Genomic DNA, 24,713 nt, shown 5'->3' on the forward strand with positions numbered 1-24,713 from the left:
TCTTTGCCACCAAGCAGGTAATCTGATCAACCCTTCTCAGTAGCTCCCCTCATCTATCTATTACTCTCATCACTGCTCTGCACTAGAAACCACTTTTTTATATAATGCTGTTTACATTATAAATATTTAAGCATTTATACGCACTTTTTCCATAACTGTACATTAATCTTTAACTTCATTTTTATATAATTCTTTATTCTTTATAATTGCTGAATGCTGTTGCTTTTTGTTGCATGTCATGCCCTGACAAACATACCACAGCAAATTCCTAATACCACATGTAAATGTATATGGCAAATGACATTGATCCATGATCCTTGATCTTTGATCCAGGACATGCCCTCTACTCACTACCACCATCGATGAAGAGATACAGGAGCCTGATGATGCACAGTCAATGTTTCAGGAACAGTTTTTGTCCTCTGCCATCAGATTACTGAACAGTGCATAAATTTTGCTCTCTTTTTACTATTACTTTTACATACTCTTACTGTAATTTATAGTAATTTTTATGTTTTGTCCTGTACTGCTGCCACAAAACAACAAATTTCATGGCATACAACAATGATAATAAACCAGTTTCTGCACTGATTCTGCTGATAACTTTTCTTCATGAGCAATAGAGCAGATTCTCCTGTAGTGTTCCAATCAATAATTCTAGCCCAAACTCTCCTACGATTTGCACCTACTTGGTAAAGTGTTGTGTCCCATGTTTTCACTCAAAAGTATTTACACATTGTTGAATGTAACATCTATCTTCAAGAGGGAAAATCTAGCAGAAACTCCAGATCATAATCTGTGTGAAAATGATTGAAACACACTGAAAAATTTGAAAACAAACACATGCATTATGTCTTAAATTCATCATCTTAAATAGGCAAAGATAAAGATACTTTGTTTCTTCAGTATTTTTGCATTGATTGATTGGAACTTGAATATTTGAAATTTATATCATTGGAGCGAGTGCTGATTACGTCTCATCTTTCACCAGAAAGAGTTTCTTGAAACATGCCAAATTGATGTCAGCCAGAACCAGGGAATGAACAAGCGATCCATGAAAAATAAGACTAGAGAAAACCCCATCTGCTCCTTATATTTATATCCTTAGTCCCACAGAGACTTTTGTAACATTATTGTGATCTGTTTTCAGTCCTACTGCCAAACATTATTTTGTATTCATAAAACTGAACACTTCAGCTAAAGGCTTTAGAGAAAATATCAGAATGTCAAGTCAGTTGAGAGTCTTGGCAATCTAATTAATATTGACATTTACGCTTAAGTATTTTGTTGCATTTAACTGCTGAAGCATGTATTTCAATTTTACTTTCTCCCAGAAGACTACACAAAATTAATTCTGGTTTAGGAATTTTCACGATTGTGTTAAGTGTAACATTAACTTTTGTAATTTTTATTAGAAAATATTTATGAATTTTGCTCCTTCTAAAAATCAATTTCTAAAGCTGAAGTTTGTCATGCTGCAGTTTCAAAAATACTTAAATTTTAGAAAAAGAGAAATTAAATTATAATTACTACAACTAGTAGAAATTTCAAGATAAATTATAGATTTAGCATTTAATACAATAGCCACATGCTGTATTAAACACAAAAGGCTAAAAGATGAATTGAGTTATCAATTCTAATGATGCACAAGACAAAAAACTTAATGGCCCACATGTTAATGTGGAACAGAGTCAAATTTCTTAATTTACTTCCTGCATAGTTTTCATATACCACTCAGTCGATGGAACGGTGGAGTTATTGTGGCATGGCTCTGGGTATAATCTGATTTATGCATCACTGCAAATTAAAACATCGTAGAAAGCTTCTATTCTGATGAACTAATTGCCGATATGGAACATTAACTCTGTTACATTCTCCACAGACCCTAACCCTAACCCTCACTCTAATGCAAACCTGTTCAGGATTTCCAGCATACCTGGTTTTCATTTCAGATTTACAGCATCTGGGTTTTTTTTGTTTGCTTGTTTGTTTTTAACAAAGTTTATATATTTGGTACTAAGAATATCATCTTAAAAGAAATGCATTTGTGGAATATGGACGTCACTTGTAAAGCTAACATTACTTGCCAATCGTCACGTAGCCTTCTTTAACTGGTAGAATCCATGCAGTAATGGTGCTACTGTAATGGCGTTGGGTAGAGATTTCTAGGAAATTGATTCAGTGTTGATTGAATAGCAATGTATTTTTTAAAGTGGATAATGTTTAACTTGCACTCAGGCTTGGAAATGTTGGGGGACCCATGCACCTACCATTTTTCTCATTCCAAGAGCTAGAGAGGTTGCCAAACATTGGACAAATTGCTGCATTGAGTCGCATTGTTGCACATGACAGCCATTGGGGTGGGGCACAAATAGTTAAGGAGGTAAGCAGGTATCAAATAAAAGGATCATTTTGTACTAAATAGGTTAAGTAATAGAATCAAGAGTTTAACGTCTTTTCCTGTACACAAGTGGAAGGAGAACAAAATAATTGTTACTCCAGATCTGATGCAGCGCTAAAAAAGCACTAGAGATAAAGAACACAATAGTATTACTAAAAAAAAACACAATAAATATAAATACATGAGATAGTTTATATACATAAATTGATTGTATGGCCATAAACTGATGCTAGGCTGTACGTAAGTCTGATAGGAATAATAAAGTAGTGGTGGAGTTAAGGAGTGGAGATGTTGATCAGTCTTACTGCATGGGAAAAGTAACTGTTTTTGAGTCTGGTGGTCCTGGCTTGGATGCTACGTAGCCTCCTCCCTGATGGGAGTGGGAGAAACAGTTAATCAGGATGTTACTGGCCCTTTTCCGGCACCTTTCAGTACATATGTCCTTGATATGGTAACAAACTGTAGCAATCATCAAGGTTATCCCTTAACACATTGTTCTTCTGCTCTAAGTGGAAAGAATTTGGCGGTCATGAAGCAAATACCTTACCACAGAATAACTAACTTTAAGGTTATACTTTGAACTTTGAAATCTTATGGCCGAAGAATTATTCTGACCATAAGACCATAAGACATAGGAGCAGAATTAGGCCATTCAGCCCATCACCTCTGCTCCACCATTCCATCATGCCTGTTCCCGGATCCCATTCAACCCCATACACCTGCCCACTCACCATATCCTTTGATGCTCTGACTGATCAGGAAAAGATAAGTTTCCGCCTTAAATATATGCACTGACCTGGCCACCACCACAGTTTGTAGCAGAACATTCCACAGACTTACTACTCCATGGCCAACAAAATTCCTTCTTACCTCTGTTCTGAAGAGTCACCCCTCAGTTTTGAGGCTGTATTTTCTAGTTCTGGATACCCCACCATAGGAAACACCCTCTCAATATCCACTCTATCTAGTCCTTTCAAGATTCGGTGGGTTTCAGTTTCTGGTTAGCTATACTAAGACGTCTCAAATACTGACAATGAGAAATTTCGTTGTGTGAAGTCTGGCTATCTCCCATTAATTATCAACGGGAGTAGGCTGTTCTTCCCCAATGCTGGCAGTCATTTTGTGACAAGTGCATCACACGAATATTAACCAAAAACTGGTCCATACAGGCATGAACTGCTTCATTGTTTGTGCAGATCCAGTGAGATGTAAGCAGGGCACAATCCTGAAGACAAATCCTGCTTCTGATTTTATGATGGAAATAAGTCTGCTAACAGGACCCTGCACTAAAATATTCCTGCAGGTTTGAGATAAATTGCCTCCAACAATCAGAACCACTTCCTTCTGCTAATTATTATTCCAGACAGTGAAGAGTTTTCCTCTTGTTTTCCATTTACCTTAATTTTACTAGAGTTCCATGATGCTATACATACACACTTACCTCAGCTCTGGAGTTCAGTTCTTCTATTCATGTTTGGACCAGAACTGTAATGATGTCTGGGGCTGATTATGCTTAGTAAATCCCAAACTGTACATCAGTGAGCAGTTTATTGATGAGTAAGTATTCCCTTAATGCAGCTGTCAATGGCACACTCCATCATTCCGCTGAAGGATTAAGAACAGACTGATGTTTACCCATCAACATCTGATCATTGATACTTGATTCTGAGTTCCATCAGGAGCATTTTCATCAAACCCCATTGATGTTCTTTTTCACATCATGTCATATAGAATATGTAATTCTGACAATATGTTAGCAATGTTGGCCTGAAAATTTCTATGTAATTAGGAAACATTTTGTTACATTGCTTTTCAGTCCATTACATGGAGATGACAGAATTCTGGACGTATACATGCGCAAGATTATCAGTCCAAAAATAGATGCTACAAATCTGGAATAAAAATAATTCAGATGTTGTCCTATCATCAGAATTAGAACTGATTTTCTAGAGAAGGATCTACTCCCAAAATATTAATTGGTTCTTTCTTGTCTAATGTTGAGTGTCTCCATCATTTCAGACTTTGGTACGGTCTTCTATAATAACAATTATTTTTTAAAAATACACTACAGAGGTTTTTTTATTTCCAACCAGTACAAAAGAAAAGCATCTCCTGCTCTACCAAATGGTTTTGCAAAACTTGAAACCCAGAAGACTTACAGTGTATCAGTCATTCAATAGCTAGAAAGAAGACTTGGTTAAAAAGGAATCACTATCTGTCAATATTTTTAACAGTGAATTGCAATCACTCCAGTTTAATAGCACATTTGTAAACTTATAAATAGATATTATACCTATAAGAACCCCTTCAAAGCTGTGAACACCTACACAACAAATTTCCTCATGGACCTGTTGGGCCAAAGGGCCTTTTTCCAGGCTCTGTGACTCTGAATTTCAAGCTGATTAACCTCTGAAATAAACTGTATAGTAAACCAGCCTCTAAGTATTTAACAAATTCTTTATTCTAATTAAACAGCACTGTTTTTCTTCCTTCTCTGTAGCTCAAGGAATAATTACATTTAGTGGTTGCTCAAACATATTTATTTCTTAAGCTTCACTTTTACATAGCAAACAAGAAGCAAAAATTGACTGGAAAAATAGACCATATTTAATTGGTCAGGTTGCTTTATTGGTCAGTACTGGAGAAAGGTACTGGTAGATATGAAGCAGCTTCTTTATTTAACAAAACAAGGTACACCAGGCATCATATGGAGGTGCTTTCAGTTGAAAGATCTGGCTGGCCCAATGTGAGACTCAATAATTTTTGTGCTAAACATCAAAGGACAATTCCATATTTACAATGTATCTACATTGCTTTCTTTGAAACTACATATGAACTTCACATCTCCCAATTCACACCCATACCACACATATCCAAAAGAATTTTAATCAGCATTGTCTGGTCTGGGATTTGCAGCTTTTAGAAACACATTGTTCAGAGCTGCACTCCAAACTAAATCCACAATTTATAAGGTGGCCAAAGTCATTTGCTCAATATAAATGTGCTAAATCCAGAAATCACTCTAACAGGTCCAGACAACATTTGTGATGTAATAAGATTTCAAATCAATGATAGTTCATCAAAACATTCTGATGAAAGATCACAATATTCATCTTTAATTTTGTTTTACTCTCCATGCAAGTAGACAGAGCTGTTGAAGATTTCAAGTTTTCTGTTTATGTTTCTGAAGCAACATTCACAGAACTTTGCTTTTGTATTATAATTTTGCTGTGGTCTGTGATATTTCAGGTCAGGGCAAAAACCATACTTATTCCAAGTGTATTAAATAATGCATTGTATGTTCGGCTGGGAACACAAACCTCAACAAAAGTTCACCATGTTCATGTTATATAAAGAGTCAATCATGTTTGTTAAGTTCTCTTTGATACATTATTTAACACTTAATATTTATATTTGAAACAAAATCATTTTACAAATGATTCATGATATATAGCAATAACTCCTAATAACATACATTGACATTTAATAACTAGTCATATTACATTGTACTACAATGTTCTTATTGCTCCTGGTACATCTTTCACGCCAGTACTTCAAGTTCTATTTTTATAATCATTAAGTCATAATGTTCCTAAAAAGTCAAACATATGAAGAGTGCAAATTGCAAAATAATTCTCGACACTCCAACTGTTGACCTTCCAAATAGATCGCAACCCGGAAATCGTGATTTTGATTTTTCTTTGAGAATGAGTTAGTGATAGCATAATAGTTAAGTTACAGGACGTGCATCCAGACGCCGGGACTATTGATCCAGGGACAAGCGTTTGAACACCACCTGCACACCGGGGAATTTAAATTCAAGTCACTAAACAAATCTGGAAATAAAAAGAAGATAATCTTAGTGAACCTAAGGGGAGAAGTGACAGAGTACTCTGCAAATCCATCTGGTTCATTAAGTTCCTTCAAGGGATGAAATCAACACATTTTGATGTTGACACCTTCATAAATATTAGAGAATAGTGTTATACAAGTCTAGCACCAAGTTACTAGATATAAGAGGTATGCCTTTAAACAATCGCAGAATGAAATTAACATACAAGCTTGAAAATATTTGCTTAACAGGCTGTGGTACTGGAACTTTGACTTGCTTAAAATTCTGAGCTGAAGATTGCACACACGTTAATAACTTGCAAAAAAAAGCCTGCTGGAGGAACTCTGCAGGTCAAGCAGCATCTTTGAGAGGAGAGGAACTGTCAATGTCTTGGGTCAAAACCCTTTGTCACGACCTGGTAGACTCTATCTACTACCACCCACTGCCTTCTGATTCCACAGAGACAAGTTTCCCTGGAACCAATGCCACATCACCCTTCAGCCTACCATGGGAAACCTTGTCAAATGCCTTATAATCCATATACACCACAGCTCTACTTTTGTCAGTCCATTTTGTCACTTCCTGATACATGACTACAGTTGATTATGTCTTTGGTCTACTGCTTTAAGTTGGCATATACAGTGTATATGTTCTTTATAAAGGAGAGGTAATTCAAGCTGAGATATTAATTCTGCTCTTTTTTTAAAACTTGTACTCTCTATATATGAAGCATAGCAAGAACTACCATAAGCCAAAAGTAACTCATAACATTTCATGAAAACACTCATGAAATATCATACCATAAAAGGAAGAAAGCAATGATTCATAAACACATAAAATGAAAAGTATAAGGATTTAATTGCATTCAGAAGCTGGGACATTAACCGTGATCACTAAGAAGCAAATTCCACTCACTAAATGCGTGAATTTTAGTTTTGCCTCTGTACTCTTACTACCTCTATGATAGTTCAGTTTAGATTGTACATGCATGAAGTTGGATATACATATAATTCACATGAAATTACTGAAGTAGTACAGATTTAATGATCCATTCTATTGCAGTAGTAATGCATAACATGGCAAGCGTTTAAAGTTACTTCTTGGACTGATTCGTTGAAATATTCCTCTTGGCTTTGTGAGCAGTAGATGCACAGCTTTGCTTGGCATAGGACTGGTGCAATATTAATCAGATTATTTTTTCAGATTTGAAAAAAAAAATTCTTATGCACTGAAACAACTCAGATTTTGCAAAATACAATGTTGCATTCCCAATAACTGACATAATAACTGACCTAATAAAATAAGGTTTACCCTGCAAGGATTTAGGTAGGCACTGCATGCAGCTTAGTGAATACCTCCTGATCTTAGCACATGCAGGCCATTTATACTAATTCATAGCTATGTCACTTTTTCAGCTTATTTAATATGACAGTTCTTTGGATTGCCCCTGCTTGAAACTGGGAATAAATATTTAAGCTTCACACTGTTCCTATATTTTGTTCAGCCAGTTCCATACAACAAACCCTAGAAGTGCAGGTGTCAATTTGTTTAAGACTGCATTAAAATTTGCTGTTACACTGATGATTTGTTTAACTTATAGTGAAAAGTAGGAACCTTAAAATATTCTTTACTTTATACCAGTATACATGTACAGTATTTCTACTTCTATCATAAATATAAATTTTCACTTTCTAGCTTCAGCAGGTAGAATGATATTTTATGTTGTTAATTTATCTTTAATGACATCAGGCATGCCAATGCATAATTATTATATCCCACTTTCTATTTTCCTCTTACTTTTCATGTTTGTTCATGCTTCTCCATACAGTTCTCATACATTTTCTGCCTGTTATCTCCACATTCCTGTTTCTGACTTCCTTCGCCTTTTTTTTTCGTTTCTGTAAAACAAAGGAGACAACCCTTTTGTAACAAGTATAAAATCATGTAATTGCGAACTAGTTAAGAGTCACAAAGCCACTGGTGACGTGTTCAGTGAAGTCCTTTTTGTAACGAAATCTTCACATAAATCTTAAGGTGGTGCATTACTTAGTTGTTTTCTACAGTATTGACCGGGGGGCATCAAGTGAAATATCCCTGAAGCTCTTCTGTGTGAAACTAAATGCCCTGAAGCATCAGCGGCTGTGCTATGCATCTATATATCACTACAACCAATATTTCAATGCTTGGCATTTCTCCACCATTTGTCAGACTGTAGGTATGTTATCTGCTTGCTGCTACCAAAACTATTATTTTTTTGTTTATGTTTTCCATTTATAAGACATACCAACATATTCAAATTAGTTCCCAGGAGCACTAAGTGCTGCTTTCCATTCAAGGCATTCTGCTGCCTCTATTGCTGTGTGTAGCACAGCGGTGTAAATATAATGTTACTGTGATTTCACAATGGCAAAAAAAAGATAGTCTACCATAAAAGGGATATTGTCTCTCAAAAATATACTTCACTAAACATGTGGGGATCAAGAAGGAAGGAAATTGTTTTTTTCTAAACTGAAAAAGTAATGGTGTGCTGCTGGATTAAATTAACTTAACGAACATCATTAGAAAATAAGATTTGTCAAAATTTGCTCAAGGAAAATAAATGAAATCAATTTTATGTTCAGTACCAGTTATACCTCAACTATGATCAGGCACTGTTAAAATTCTGTTGTAACTGCTTGGGACACTATTTACTTACCATGTTTTGGGGATTATGTTACCTGCGCCTCAGCAATATTTATTCACCATCTAACACAAGCTCAAATGTTCATACCATTGCTGTTTGTTTCAGGGGTTTGATTTATTTTTATCTTGTGTTAATATTCTGAAGAAAATAGCTTATGTTAATTTGGCAAACTTGTATACTTACTTCAATGTATATTTTTTGTAATTGCGTTTATCTTTTTAATTACATCGTAATTATTTTCATGGACAAAGTTTTTTTCCACACAAATTTTATTATTTCAAAAGTCATTTTGATATTTTGAGCTGAGTACAGGCAATTTGTAACGGCCAATCCCTGGTCAGTGACACACAAAAAAAAAGCACAAATTATATGTAGGCAGTACATTCCAGAGGAAGAATGTAGTGTTTATGTTTTAGGTTTGGAAACGTTTTGCTTGTGTATTTGCTTAATCAGAAGGCTTTGATTAAACCAACTCATACCAGGCATGTAGTATCATGTGCTATTAATTCTGATTAAACGATTATTGTTCGTGATTCCTTTTGAGATTCGTGAACTGTTAATTGGTTCTGACCTGAAAGGTTATCGTCTCTTGAATATACAGTGCCCACACAAGCCTCTAGTCAGAGAGAAGTGTATGTATATAATTATAGATTCGGATGTGTCCTCATTGTTCCTTTATTATAGGAATTTTTTTAGATGTACGAGTCCGAGTTGATTATGCAGCCTTAGGAGGTCTGGTGATGTGTTGCAACTGACTCAGTCTGGAAAGAGCATGAAATCTTACAGTTGATATCCAATTGTCAGGAACGGTAGGTGCCTTTAAATTCTACATCGTTGGCTGACATAAATGGTCTGCCAAAACAGGTAACGCTATGAAAATAAGAGCTTGGAGTGACAGGTTCTTACAGACCCGGTAACGGGTTTGAACAGCATTATGTTGTGCGACGAGTTGCTACCTCAGGAAATGTTCAAATATCCAACAAAAGTAATCTCGTCAGTGCACTTGGAAAACCAGAATTTGTGATCAGCATACATTTCTAAACCTTGACTGAGATCGCATAGTCTGGGTACGGGCCAAATTAGGTTGTAGTATTTCATTAATAGATTCGCGTCAGAGACCAAAAGTCTAGTTTGTATTGCCTGCGGCATTAATAATACCGGTACCTGAAACTGGGCAAAGATGTGAAGCTGATCGTACGAGGATGCGGACTAGGCGTTCTGCAGAAGTTCAATTTAATAAATAAAAGCCGTGCTGAAGAAATAAGATACAGAAGGCGTAGCCGAATGGTGGATTCTAAAGAATGAATTGGAGTAAGGTAGATATAGCGGGGTTTAGAGATGAGTTTCTAACTGAGGAGAATCAGGCGGCTAAAAGAATGTTAATCATTCAACGATAGTGTAGTCTGAGCAACAAGACGTAGTGAGTGGGTCAGAGCAGAGTTCATAGAGTGGGTAGCCTAATGAGGTATTTTTTTTACAATTAATGCCTTCGTTCCCGAAATAACCACCGCCGCGTTAAAACTACTTTTGATATTGTTTTCCATTGATTCAACAAAGCCGTGATTTCTTAATTGTATCCTTTGTAGATTAGTACTAAAATTCAGTTTTAAGCGGGACAGCCACACCTGTTCAGGAAATTAATCCTTTTAACGCGATATCTGATGGTCAGTGTAAATTAAAGTGAGTTGCACCGCGATTAAGTAGGGAGAGCTTCAGATGATTATCCCGTTTTAAACAAATACCTGAAGTCGGACACGTTACCTTCGGTGCGGCCTGGTGCCCATCTCCAGCCCAGGGGGAGAAAGAATGGATTTTCAGTTTGAATGACCTTATTGAGAGTTTATTGATGACACTTAAATGAGCTCCAAAAGTCTGCATTTTTTTAACTGTCAGACCCGGGTACAGATATGCTCACGATCAAAGGCTGAACTCTGTCGTGTAAATTTATAGCAGTCGGGAAGAACAATACCCGACATTATCCCCGAGGAAATGTGTGTCGGAGGGAGAAAAGGGGCGTCAGAAAACTATTTCTTGCTTGAAGAATATTCTTTTATCGAATTACTCCCCCCCCAAAAAAAGTGGGAAGACAAAAACACTTTTGCTAACGACGAAATGTGTCAAACCCGAACTAAACTCTGCCGGACCAGAACAAAAAGGCCTCTTTCACGAATCGGATGAAATGCATTTCTATTTAACACAGGAGGTGAATCCTTACCACAGATAAGAGCCAATGAAAAGTTATATTAAAGCAGCCAGTGGCTTATGCCAACGAGTGGCAGTGTGCACTGAACGACCCTGCATAATGAATGCGCGACAATGCCGCAAAATAATATTTGCAAAGGTACCGGTTATAAATTAAATGTGCAAATCATCCATTCATTTGCACCCGCAGCACAATACTTGATAAGGTTGATAGCCATCAGATAACAAAACCGTTTTTATTAACTTTAGCAATCCCAGTATCAAGATTGGCTCAAAAATACTCCTAAATCACCATAAAATAAAATCTATTCTAATCGCCGTCGCGGAAAGCTGCAATTTATTCCTGCACCTTCGCTGAATTCATTAATATTTTCTGCCAATAAAAATGTCTCCTTTTTTTCCCTCTCCGTTTCAGGTTCACCGAAGAAGATGAGGTGAAGCAAAATTTACACAGCAGTATCCGTCAAACAGCAAGCAGCTTGCTGACCTCGGAAGCAGAATACCGGAGTTTATGATTTCAAATCAAACAAATTAATTCCACAAGTCAAATGCTGGACTTAACAAGTTGCAGAGCTCCATTAGGTAACAGGTTGGAAGAATGATGTATTTAACAGTCCGGTAATGAGGCCTTCCTTCGCTATTGAGTAAACTCCGACTCAAAACAAAACTGCAGTCTTTCTCTTTCAGATACCGACCGGCCCACTGTAAAATTGGAGCTGGTATCCATCCCATTCATTGTTTCCATTTAACCACTAGTGTTATTCACTTCCTCCTCAGTGGTTCAGTCTGTTTCTAAACTAACTTGGAAGGATTGCGATACGTTTTCTGGGTTTCCAATGAACGCGATCACGCTATAATTTTGCATAAGTTTCGCCATATCTTTCCTTTACAACCACTCAGTTATTGCGGAGATTGTGAAAACGGGAGAAATTTTTATGTCAATTTTCCAATATATGGACATTCCGTAAAGTTAAAATATTTATTGGTTAAGATTTTCCTGGTGTTATAGTTTTCCCGCGAGGCCGTGTCTTGAAATTATTTAGGACAGTTGAAATAAAGTGTACTTCAAACAAACTAGAAATTTCGAGTTCCGAGTGTCTGCCGTTTGACATTTCTTTAGTAATGCTATACCATGTAGCGTGGCATAAACCATGCGTCGCTGAACGTGTGAACGTCATTCCTTCCCACACTCGTTCGCAGGCACGGGTTGTTAGAATCAGACTGAGAGTAGCAGTCAAGGAATTCGCCCTTTGATAGAGACCTGAGCTGAATGCAAGTGTGTGAGATCAAGCCAATATCGCAGGGGCAAATGTCCCCTCTTGTCCTCGACCCGGTATCTCTTGTATTGACAGCTGACGCTCTTCCTCCCTACGTTGAAAAACTTGGCAGGGTTGGTAGAATGAGGAGGCAGTTGCGAATTCGAGAGAGAGAAATAGAACATTAGTGTGCTAGCATGCAACCGGTCATTTCCAGCATTTCCAAATAACTTTTATTATATAATATGTATATATATATATATTAGCGGGATGTTTCAAAAATAAAACCTCTCTGCGTTCCAGGGTAAAAGGCCCCAGGGCACCAGTCTGACCAGGGGAATGTGCTGGCCAATATTTATCCCTCCAAAGAGCACAGCCTGCCTTGTTACGTGGGAGCTTTCTGAGTGCAAAATGGCTAATGTGTTTCTTATACCTGCAACGCTGAACGCTGCTTATGTGACAACAGAACCCTTTGAGACGACGTATACCAGTGAAAGGCGCAGCTCAGAGGCAATCTACCGTATAAACCAATATTGTTAATTATTCCACTTTAAAATATTAACAATGGGCCCGAAAATATTACTAATTATCTCGTTTACTATCGCTCCTTCTTATAGCCACCTTCCGCCATGTGGCATTATTCGAAGCACGACTGAATTTGGTCAACGCCATACCTCATGGCCCGACTATAAGCAAGTAAGAACGCAACTATAATCGCCTCAGAACGGTCCAAACCGCTTCTGCGGCCAATTAAATAAATTTTAGCCCCAGTGATGATGTAGGGCAATACAAATGAACTATTGCAATTCTTAATTGCACCCGCTAGATGTTGCTCCTCGATCCTGGCTGATGAGGGCAGGACAGGGCAACATGACTCACAGTTCAACCATATCGGAACTGTCGGGTATAAAAATCGTGAAAGCAGAATCCGAGCGCAATTAAGGCATAACGCAATATTTTATGGCATGCAGGGAAAAAAATAAAAATACAAACAGGCCGAAAAAATCTGACAAGGATTATCAGATTATTATAGTTACAACATAAAACGCAAGGACTTATTTGAATTACTTAGCTAAAGAAGTCTAGAATTTAGAAGTAGGTGGTGTTGCTAAGATCGGGAAAATAAAGTCATTTGGGGTGTGGTAGGTAAGAACAGTGACCTTGAGCGAAAGAAGCTGAGAAACTGTAACATTTACCCACAATAAAAAGTCGTAAAACACAAATATCAAGGGAAGTATAATACTCATCGTCTTATTTTTATCATATTCTAAACAAAATAACTTTAATATATTTAGAGGTTTTACAAACAAAATTCACTCTATATTTTCCATTTATGGATGTGTATATTGCCTCACGAGAAACTATTTGCTTTATAAAGCAATGCATATTTTGCCAAATAATAATCTATCTATATTTAGAAACTTTAAGAGAGATATGAAAACTTACATAATGATGAAGGGTCTGCTTCGAATCTTACTATTCGATACAATGATCAACTCTTTTTTGTTGTAACTAAATCCAATTGACATTACTTGCTACAGAAAAGTGAAAATACGGGGCGATTTATGATAAAGGGAACTATTTCAGTCTTGTTTACCGATATGACCACATAGCAATTTACGTAAATATTGAAGTTCTTGCTAGTTTTGTTGGAATGTCACAATAAATTACATGACATATTAGTAACCACCGGGAAATGGGTACATCCAGTTATATATCGTTTTCACTGTATCTATTTACAACATCTTTATTCTCTTACAGTATTTTTGAATATATCTCTCATTCTAAATTCCCCTCCTATGATACTATGCAGAGTTATATATCCTGCTCCTTTTGTATGTCACGCACTCGGCAAACTCATTTGCAACACACTGCAAATATCAGTCACCTGTCGTACAATTTTTTCTTTAAAAAAAAGACCAGTCAGGAATTTTATAATAACACGATTAATTAGTTATGATGGAAATTTATCTCTTCCTAAATAAATGTGTGGGTTAATAACTTTACCAACCAAACGGTCAACATGACTGCCGATTGCGCAATAATCGGAATTCAAGCATTCTTTACTTTACTGCGTAAAATATACTAGAAAAATATGATAATTCCTGCCCGCATGCTTGAGTAAATGTTGGTGAATTTGATTCAGGTTTAAGAAAGGCTAGTTTAATATGTTCAATCACACCACAGACTAACGACTTCAGATGTGTTTTGAGGCTGACAATTTCTCCCAGGATGTATAGAAAACGATGAGCTTATCCAGAAACAGGGGCGCATGACAAACTTGCTCACAGCGCTTTCCAGGTGCCGTTTCTAGTCCCTTATTTCACCCCTGTGTTTCTTGCCATTGCTAAAGGTTTATAAAATTCACTCCACGTTGCGTATTCTCGGGCACCGCTTTGTATCGGACATTCAGACTGACGAAATCTGAGATATAGGCAAAATTTCAAGTTCAAAGGTAAGTACAGAAAATCGTGCTTTATCCCCTTGCTCGTTTGAACAAGCAGCTGCAGTGAGTGAAGTGCTTCACGGAGAGAAAAGAATAACATTATCGAAGTATTTTTGTACCCTTCGCAAGACATTTTATTTCGTATTTAAACAATCCCGAAGAGAAAACGTGGAACGTTTGCGTGTTTAGGCAAGACTCCCATATACCCGGGTAAGCTAATAACCCTCCCCCCTTCTCCCAAGTATCAAATTCAACTTCAGACGCTAATGTTACTCCGGAAAGTGAACTTTTGACCCCACTTCACATACATACATCTAAAATATTTAATTTTTCGCGCTTAGTGATCTTTTACTTGCTCGTTAGGGTAAACATTACTACAAGGTTGGCTTCAGAAGTGCTTTTCGGGAAAATGTAAATCGCACCCCCCTCCCCCCACCAAGTATGAGTTTAGAGGTCATGTGAGACAATTACTTTTGTAGTTGCTTTGTGTGTAGATCCCGGGAAAACCTTCCCGGAAAATATTCCTCTTTCTGGAAAAGCAACGTAGCACAATTAGCAATTAAAATTTCGGGAAAACGAATACTATGCCAATGCATGCTTTAATATGCTACACAAAATGGCAATGGAACTCTGTCCCTTTAACTGGTCAACCTTTACTTCCATGACAAGATAAGCACGTGCTAACACTTCAAGTCAAGATTTCTATATTAATTTATATAATCGACAGCAGTAAATCAATAGTCCAAGACAATTTAACTGATATGTTAAGACATAATTCATTGTGTGATGGGAAACAGATTCTGTCATTAGCTTTGTATGAAAACAGGAAAGCAATAATTGTTGGAACTGTATGCGAAGTTCAATCTGCAAGGAAGGGTTTTCTTGGTGTGTTAATATTTTAAAACTGATTGTTGAGATTTTAGGTTACAGAAGTCCGTAATGCAATCTTTGACGGGAAATAGCACATGCACGAAGATTCAAGTGGGAAATGATTGCGCTTCGTGCTATAACATGCTAAGCTATGGGGGCCTTACCATCTTTTACGCCACGACTTACTACAGTATTAAAATATAGCCATTCGCAGAGGTGATTCTTGTAACAAAGCCATCCAGTACCATATCACAAAGCGATTCCCTAGTGTAGTGACTGTGAACAAGGCGATTTGTTTAGGGAGTAGACAGCATCGTGTTACGCGGCAATATTAATCAGTCATATTACCAAAGCATGACATAGACAGGGGGACCTGGCGTGGCAGGGAAGAACGTGGGAGGAGAGAAGAAAGGTATTACATGTCTCGGAAACTCCAACAGTTGCTATGTTCACTACAACTCATTCGATATGCGAATGTGTGACCTCCGTTTCACATCCCGAGCGTGGACGATCAAACAAGCCTGATGTGACCCGAGTCCACGTTTTCCCTACTGTTCCAATGTTACCCTTACTCTTGAACACAAAACTGCTTGGGGCGATTGGGTTAATAGGAACAGACCGATGCTCTTGGCGCACGGCAGCCAGCTTTCTGCCTTACTGATTTAGTCTGCTGCGTCCGGCTTAAAAAGTTAAAAGGATGATAGATCTCGGAGTGATAGAAACAAGGTTGCCGAAACAAATTCGAAAAAGCCGCGCGTGTCTATGATAGTTCACAGAAACGCCATTCAAAACAAATTACATCTCAGAGGTGAAAGACAAGTGTGATCTCGAAAATATGCAAAATTGATTTTGGAGTATCGGTACTCTAATATACGCGCCTATTAAACCATGCAGTCTTACTGAGTGAATGGCATAAGTAATTTAATAGTTGGCTCAGTGAAATAAATTAGATGTAAGCCAGTGACTCAACGCAATCAGGCCATCTTTCTGCACAGGAATAGATGGGAAGGAGTTGCGGGGGGTGGGGGGCGGGTCGTCTTTCTGTTTTGCGCTTCTCATCCGCGATACCTAGAAGGTCATTCATCCAAGTCAGAGGGTCTCCTTTTTTTATGCGACATCGCCAGTTGTTGGAGAAACAAATCATAAAATTGCGACTCGGAGATCAATGTGCAGGAACGCGTATCAGCCTTTCCTAAACGGGTTTGCTAGACGGGCAACGTAATCAACAACTGGTCAAGATATCGGTGATGTAACGTGATCCCGCCTTGCACTGGTTACCCTCGGAATGCTTGCATGAAAAGACAGCGAATGCCAAAGTCAAATCCCTGAGCGCAAAACCCATGGCAAGCACGTTTCCATCTTTCAACCGTGCTTATTGCAATAATAATTTCTAATTCGGCCGTTCTTGAATTACACCAAGGACGGCATCTAATACCTTAAACAAAAACTGTCGTGTCACGAAGTTTATCCAATCTGGGGTGAATGTGTAACCCCTTAATAAAACACAGCGTGTATTCTCAATGAATAGTATTTTATATTAGGACTGAGGAATACATGACTGCTTCTGTGACTTCGAATGTAATGTTACTGTGGCCCCAAGACCAGTGATAATAAAATCTATGGAGCCAGTTTGCCAGTTAATAATTGATTGGACAGTATATTAGTTCGGAGCCAGGAACTGCTGCATATCGACATGTTCACTACGTTTAAACTGATCAAAACTACTTCTTCCTCTGTGTCTCTGTTTATCCCTCTGTCTGACACCCTGTCTCCGTCTGGCCCTCTCCCTTTATCTCTGTGTCTTATAAGTGGGAGGGGGGAGGGACAACGGCGGGGAAGTCCCAAAGGTCGGTCAAATTATATTTTCTCCGCTGAGACCATTAAATCTGTGTATGGTTTAAAAATGATTTGAACGTTAGCCGAACCCTTAAGTGGCAGTTCGAATATTCGATTACTTGAACGAAGTGTATTAAAATACCACAGCTTTGCATCAGGGTCACTAGGAGGGCATTTTACACTTATATTACTTTACATATTTGACACCTTGCTGCGTAAAGTTATTTTTTCCATGAAACTTTTACAAGCTTGGCGTGTTTTTTTCCTCTTCTCCTCCCCTCAAAAAATCCCCGCCTCCCAATTGACTGCACGTTAAAGTTGAAGTACTATTTCCATGAATTTGATAGAAATTCGTGAAGTGAGATTTGTAAAATCAGTCAGCTCCAACATGGCCACTAGCCTCCGTAGTATCCAGGACAACTTCAAGGAGCGACGATGCCTCAGAAAGGCGGAGTCCGTCATTAAGGATCCCCATTGCCCAGGGCATGCCTTGTTCTCATTCCTACCACCAGGAAGGAGGTACAGAAGCCTGAAGGCACACACTCAACGATTTTGGAGTAGCTTCTTCCCCTCTGCCATCTGATTTCTGAATGGACATTGAACCTATGAACACTATCTCACCACTTTTTTTAATTTCTGTTTTGCACTACTTTTTTAATTTAGCTATTTAATGTTTGCTTACTGTAATTCACTATTTGTCTATTATTATGCATTGCATAGTACTGCTGCCGCAAAGACAAGTTTCACGACATAGCGCCGGTGATATTAAACCTGATTCTGATTTTCTGTTCCATCTAGTTTGAGTGTGTAATATGCCAGTTAAGAGTTATGGTTTTCATGTTTTTTTTCCAGCAACTTGTTACTGAGAGATTCCTGGCTGTGGCCATGAATACAAGAAATTAGGCCTGAAATTGCAAAATGTTAAAGTAAACATGGCGAGACAGGCGATAGCAACGTGTCCCAAAAGCCAACTGTGAATTACAGTGCAGGTCACTGCCAACCAATGCACTGCGGGGCACACCGGGACCAAAGCCAACTGCTACTCACAGTACATGCCAAAGCTGTGCATTTAATATCAATTCACTATATGATGCTAAGTGTGGAATCCAACCCGTGATTTTGCTAAGTTTTAGTTGGAAGCAGTGGGGACTTAATGCAAATCTCAGAGTGGCCCCTTCGTATTCAGGGGCTTCCCTCAAGATTCCTCGAAACTGTGGAATATCACGTGCGTTGGAGAGACATGTCTCCAAATAGGCATAATCTAATACGGTTTTATTGGTAGCCAAATCCACTTCAAAGCAAACGTGATGATTTCGCTTTTCTACTGGACATGAAACAGCTCTCACGTTCAGTAGAGCACTTCACGCCCTCTTTTTTTCATTCAGTCGCATTTCGTAAAGTATTTTTACTCTTGAAAGCGTTCAGATCCTGTCATAATTTACCTATATTTATTTGCAACCGACGCTGGTCGTGACGTTGATTCTGAACGCAGCAGGCCAGGCAGCATCTCTAGGAAGAGGTACAGTCGACGTTTCGCGCCGAGACCCTTCGTCGGGACTAACGTTAGTCCTGACGAAGGGTCTCGGCCCGAAACGTCGACTGTACCTCTTCCCAGAGATGCTGCCTGGCCTTCTGCGTTCACCAGCAACTTTGATGTGTCCAGCATCTGCAGAATTCCTCTTGTTTACGTGACGTTGATTGTTGTCATCTGTATAGATGAAAAGCCATAGTTGTGACCGCGCACGTGGGCTCTCCCTAAGCAGTGTCCAATATGAATATTTAGCCAGTAAACTCCAAGCTAGAGTACAAAACAATGATTATTACACTTAAATTGTTAAATACTTTCAAAACTGGAAGCCCTAAACACAAAAAAAACTGATTAAAATATGAGTTTTCTCACATGCTCTCCTACAGTTTTCGGTGAATGTTTAAACTTTAGTGAAAACTAGATAACCGTTGTATTGTCGTGGTAAAAAGCCACGAAACAGATGTATAAAGGTTTTATAATACCAATATATTGAAAATGTTTGTCCCTACTTAATATAAAATTTGAAAGGCTTACTACAACAATTCCACTCACAATTATTCAATTATTGCGTTTCTTTATACATTTGAGTTTATTTATGAACAAAAATAGAACTGCGGCACTCGATCTTGGTTTTCAAATAAAGGATTGAAATCATTATGCTACGTAATAAGTCTCTGATTAAACGGTGGGTCTTCAGTTTGTTCTGTTGGAATTGCCTTATCATGTTCCAAACTGCCGAAGCTTGTGTCTTGGTTGTCGAAGTGTCTTGGTTGATCCCTCCCACATGTTAGAGTCACTTATCTAGTGGGACAGTGTGAAGCGTGTGTTAACTTGTACGTGCACTTGTCTTATCTTCGCGACAAGTGTCTCTCTTCAACTCCCCGCGGTGGGGAAGGGGGGAAGATGTGGGGTTGGCGCTGGGAGGCGGGGGTAATAGAAGCAAGTTGCGGGTGTGCGTTGATTGGACTCTGTTGGGGCGGGGTCGGCTGCGACAAGTAGTAGCTCAAAAGTTGTGTTTTTGTATAATAACACAATGCAGTTGTTCAATTCAGTATAAAAAGATAGTCGATATAAAATTCTGAGTAGCCTTAAATAAACTATAGTGCTATCGCTTCTCAAACCCCATTTACAATCCTTCAATACTAAATAGAAAACTATAGTAAACATTTACGGCATAAAGATGGTGTCTTAATGTTATTTGGAAGTCAAATAATTGAGCAAAATGCGTAACTTGACGTAAAAATATTAACTGATAGCGCTGCAAGGGACTTGGGTAGCTTCACATGAAAGAAACATGATTTAGAAAATAGAGCTGCAGAAGTACTCATTCCATTGGAACTTATGATTTGCAATTTCAGCAAGGACCTAAACGAGAGAAGTATTTCTAAATTATTTGAAGAAAATTCATCAATCGTTTTTGATGGTTATGCACACGCGAAATACAATAATTTATTGAAAGTATATTCACGAATTGTGAGCGCAGCCAGCCGAAACAGCTTCAGGCAAACTGAGCAACTTTTGCATATTTGTTGTACAGATATGCATATTTATATCTGGTATAATTTAGCCCAAGAATTACATTTGAATGTTACTTTCGTCACAGCTGTAATCTTCCCTGTAAGACAGGGAACTGCATCAAAAAGTCATTTAGGAAATTTGGCATGTACTTGTATTTTTGTTTTTTTTAAATGCACTGTGCAAAATGCTGGACTGACAAATAATATTGAAACAGCTGACCAGTTACATAACTCCTGCTATCAAAGAATAAAGTAGCAGATTAGTAATAGACTGCATAACTTTGAAGAAGCCATGAATGTGACATCTTCCCGTGTGTGTGTGTGTGTGTGTGTGTCTGTGCGTGCGTGTGTGTGTGTGTGTGTGTGTGCGCGCGCGCGCGCGCAGATCTTGATTGTGAGGATGGAGCAATTGAATCCATCATTTTTAGAGGAGTTTATCGGAATGCAGCGGAAGGTTTTCCTTTTAAAGACCCCCCTTAAGGCAATTTCATTAAGAATTCCAGATATCCGAAAGTTTAGAAGTCAGCAATGGTGCTAAAGTATTGATATCAATTAATTGCCGCTGCAGCTGAGAGCGAGTTGAAAAAAAATCCTTTGAAACCAAAGCAACACTCAGAAAGATATGAGTTTCTTTGGATCAGTTAACAACAGTAGAAAATTAGTATTGGATATTTTTCTCTTCTTTTCGGAACTCTATTATCATATACGTTTGTAACACTTTGCTTAAAATTCCACAAGTTTGAAAGCTGGGAATATCTGCTTTTATTTGCCAAGGTTTGTAAACAAACGAGGATTGAGTAACAACCTAAACCTCTCCTATCAATATTTTGCCCTTTCGAATACATCCAATCTTGGCAGAAGAGTGATCTCTATTATTTATTTCAGACGTCCATGGTTGCTGAGTTAGAAGCACATGCTACCGTCATGGTGAGATCGATAGTTATACAATCGATATGTAACATACTGAAAATACTTTTTTCTCTTTTGAAACAAAATTCATATTTCAACCAGAGCCAAACTAAACGCTGATTTTTATGCTTTCTATTGGAGAGACACAAATGAGAAATAAAACCTTCTAAGTTGCCGGTCAAAATGTCTATTAATTATATGGAACAACATCTTCCCTCTGGTGGTTTACCTAAATCTTTTACTGTACTTCTTATAGGCATGTTTGGTATCATGGGTATTTGTCACAAAATATATATCTGTCTGGCTAGTTTATAGAAGTAGCCTTTCTTCCCCCCTCGCTCTGTATAGAGAGAGGTAGAGATAGAAATATATATATATATATATATATAGAGAGAGAGAGAGAGAGAGAGGGGGGGGGGGACTTGGAAATTATTCAACAGGCGAAATTTAGAATTGGCATCACAGATTATAAATAAGCATTCTGAATTCGTATCACTGTTCACGTCTATAAGAGCATACTTTCTAAAATATAGTTTAAGTTGAAATTATCATTAACAAATAAATATACAATGAAAACCATAATTGAACCAATAATTTCGTCCGTTAAAATACGCGTTTGTTTTTACCGAGTTATCCTTAAAAACTAATTAACATTGTTACTGGGTTACCACCAGCCAATAGATTCTGTTATGTTTAAGATGGACTGAATTTAATAATAAAGCAATGAAATCGTTTGAGCATAAATATAAATCAGTAATGAAAGAACAGGTGGATGCACAAGAGACATTACAAGAAAAGTAGCCTTTCCAAGTACTGCAGGGCATAAATTTTTATCGCTGCAAAACACCAAAACAGCTTTCTTTACTGATCACGTTAGTTTGATTCGAGTGGGAAAGGCGGTAGAAAATCCTTGGAAATGAGTTTCGGGGAGCGTTCACATATTTATCAGATAGAATGAGGTTACCTCATTAATTGAAAAACAACCATTTAGTCATTCTTATGGAAAAGCAAACTGTCTTCGAATTTGAATGAGCACCTTGGTAAATATTTGAAGGGAATGTTTCCAAAGGTATAAAGCAGTTAGATAAATATAAGGCGTTTTATGAGATTACGGCTACAACGGCTGGTCAAAAGTATATTTGTTAAAGACTTATGGTACAATGTCGTGTGGTGTTTAGTTGAATTTCTTAAATGACGGGTGACAATGGCACATTAGTTTTGCTAGCCCCTCGTGCGCTTACTGATCCGGAACGGTTTGATCTAGCCTAATAGAACCATTAGGCTACCTGTGTGTGAATATGGTGGCTAAATGGCCTGTCTCCACTTTGACCAATATGATGAATGTTTTCAACAGCCTCGCGGGATGGTAATAGCCCTTGCGAAATAGGAATGTATACACCGCGCACAACAGATGCGACTCCTTAGATCTGTAGTTGAACAGGATTCCATTGGCGTCTGCTTAATATCTGTCACTGAACTGTGCAATGAGTTGATCTTTAGGTGATTTTGTACGGGTTATTTGTTTGAGGTAGCTTTAACATAGATCACTACTGATGCTGTCGAGACAAACTCTCTCTTACTAGTAATAATGGTTTAGCTACATCCCTTTAGTAATCTTCATCCATGCCAAACTAACACAAAAACAATTATAACACGCATTTAAACATAAATATTTGTCTATCTTTCGCTGCCGTAGTTTCTGGTGATAAACCGATACGCGTGTCGTTAGGCCGTTTTGATCATCTCGTCCATTTAAACTTACAAAGTAAGGCTGATGAGTCCCAGACAGACTGGCACCAGTGGTCATCTCTGAAAGCAATAGCTCTGTCAATTTAAGCCATAGGACAGGTGTAAATCTCGCTGACATTCCTGATTTCCACCCTACCTGAAGCCAATCTCATTTATTACTGGTAGCACAACGACTACATTTTTAACACGTTGATCACGTGAAAGACCCCAAATAGTGATAATGAAGCTGTTTCCCACGTATTAAGGGCAAAATTTTAGAGTACTGCCCTCCCAAACGTAAATTGCCCAACAAGTCACGCTTTAAACCTGGAATGATATATTAATGACCACTAGTAAAACTCATTGTATTCCTCCTTACAAATGTAACGTTGGTTACATTTTTTGCTACTTTTTTATAAACCCTGAATCTATTAAGCCAAATAAAAGAGAAACTACCCTTCGGGCTCCGGCTGTCCGGGTCGCAAGTGTTAAGGAATAATAGTATTTCGGGGCTACCATCCAACAGCTCAATAATGTCTTATTTTTAACTGGGCATCCATTTTACAAACAAAAGGGATTAGTGTGTTCACTGATTTCTGTTGCATTTCATTTGATTGTTTACACAGTTGAGTTCCGATTTGATGATAGAAGTGGAATCTAAGAAAGTAGCTTCAAACGTCATAATTTTCCGAGAGAAACGGTGTTTTCATTTCTTTCTTTTGCTTCTTCCACATTTGAGATAGTTCAATATTATGGCACAGTTAGGTATAGGAAATGATTATCATAATAAATCCCAGCGACTAAGCTATTTTAATGCTCTTTTTACCAAGACACCGTTTATTTATCTAAGGGTGAATTTTCCTGACTATTTACAATTCTCGTTATTACAGACTCTCTGTTAGATGACTATTGTTATTATTTTATGTAAAGGCTGGATATTATGTACATAACTCCCTGTGGATTACTACTTGTAGCTTACTAATTTTTAGATCACATATTCATTAATTTAACGTTTAAGCCACGTGGATCATGTGTCCATATGGGTGACCGGATAGTTCCCTCTTTCCCGATTCACCCGATGCCCAACCCTTCCCCCAGTGCCTGCTGTACTTACACATTACCACCCTCTCCAAACACTCCCACCCATCTCCTTGTCACAAATACACGGGTGGAATTGGCCCTCCCACGGGCATTTATCTGAAACTTCTCATACCATAAACGTACGTTGTGATAAAGCAAGGAACGTTGCCTCAGAGCTCTTCCAGTGCGTTATCACCAAGTCTAATTACAACTCCGACGGAAACATTGTACATCTCTGGGGGGCAAAACCTCGCTAAAAATCCACCACATCAAATCGTTGAGAATATCTTCCGAAGCTCTAGACATTGGTAGTTGGCTAATACTAGGGAGATTACGGGAAATGCAACATCTCTACTACACTGGAACTGCATTAACACTTTAATAAGTTTGATTCGCGCTGAAAGAAAGCCATAACCACGAGTGCA

At 38.0% G+C, this 24,713-nt stretch overlaps 1 long non-coding RNA gene across 2 annotated transcripts in view; it reads right to left on the bottom strand.

The window, feature by feature from the left end:
- Positions 1-4,800: 4,800 nt before the first annotated feature.
- The window catches only part of LOC134338351 (uncharacterized), a 28,605-nt gene continuing 8,692 nt past the window's right edge, over positions 4,801-24,713 (bottom strand). The window contains exons 3-4 of one of the 2 annotated variants that reach the window (XR_010016215.1): positions 8,031-8,131; positions 4,801-6,237 (exon numbers count right to left, since the gene is read on the bottom strand). This is a non-coding gene — a long non-coding RNA (uncharacterized LOC134338351). The remainder of the gene's footprint in view (positions 6,238-8,030; positions 8,132-24,713) is intronic. The other variant, XR_010016214.1, reaches the window with a different exon arrangement.

The sequence above is a fragment of the Mobula hypostoma genome, chromosome 27 (genome assembly GCF_963921235.1).
Source record: "Mobula hypostoma chromosome 27, sMobHyp1.1, whole genome shotgun sequence".
NCBI lineage: Eukaryota > Metazoa > Chordata > Chondrichthyes > Myliobatiformes > Myliobatidae > Mobula > Mobula hypostoma.